The following is a 1,178-nucleotide window of genomic DNA, read 5'->3' as shown; positions in this document are numbered from 1 at the left end:
TGACGACTCTATGATGTTCTTCTATTATTTACATTAGATAGGTGAGGAAACTGAGGCTTAGGGAGCTGAAATGACTTTCCCAAGGCCACAAAACTGTATGTCACAACACCAGGACTTAAAATTGGGTTGATCTGATTCTGAAATTCATATTCTTTACCTCTGTACTAGACCTCTATATTAAATCAAGAAGTAGAGAGATGAATGAGACATGGCTTCTACTCAAGGATTTACTATCGAATATGGGAAGACACTAAATAATTATTTTTATAATAGCTTTATTGAGACATAATTCATATATAACACACTCATTTAAATTGTACAATTTCATACTCATTAGCAGTTACTATTCCTCAATTACCCCATCCCAATTTCAGTTCCAAGCAACTACTAGTCTACTTTCTGTCTCTATTTATTTGCCTACTCTGAACATTTTGTATAAATACAATTATACAATATGTGGTCTTTTGTGACTGGCTTCTCTCATTTAACCTAAGGTTTTTAAGGTTTATCTATGTTGTAGCATCTATCAGTACTTCAGTTATGGCAGAACATTATTCCATTGTATGACTAGAATACATTTTGTTCATTTACTCAATCATGAGTTTATTGATGGATGCTTAGGCTGTTTCCATTTTTTGGCTATTAAGAATAACGGTGCTATGATTATGTGAAAGATTTTATGTGAATATATGTTCTCATATCTCTTGGGTATATGCCCAAGTGGAATTTCTGAGTCATATGGTAATTCTAGACATATTTAGCCTTTTTAAAGAATTTCCAGCCTGTTTTCCAAAATGCTACACCATTTTACATTCTCAACACCAGTGCATAAAAATTCCAATTTATCCACATTCTCCCAACACTTGTTATTTTATACCAATTTGATTATAGTCCATTTAGTGGGAGTGAAGTGGTATCTTGTGGTTTCCTTGCATTTTCCCCATGACCAATGATATTGAGCATCTTTTCATATGCTCACTGGTCATTTGTATATCTTCTTTTATCTGTGCTTCCTAGTGTGGGACCCCCACATTACAAGCAAACAGAGGTAAGGGTGATCAGAGTCCCCAGTATTTTGAACCATGCTGTGCCTCAGCCTCCACCCTATGAATATGGAGCTTGAGCTTTCTCAGTTACACTTGCCACAATTTAGCCTTGGCAACTTGTGGATGAAGGGT

This window comes from Pteropus vampyrus, unplaced genomic scaffold (assembly GCF_000151845.1).
Source record: "Pteropus vampyrus isolate Shadow unplaced genomic scaffold, Pvam_2.0 Scaffold91, whole genome shotgun sequence".
NCBI classification, from domain to species: Eukaryota; Metazoa; Chordata; class Mammalia; order Chiroptera; family Pteropodidae; genus Pteropus; species Pteropus vampyrus.
The sequence above is the reverse complement of the archived record's forward strand: the minus strand, read 5'-3'. Positions refer to the sequence as shown.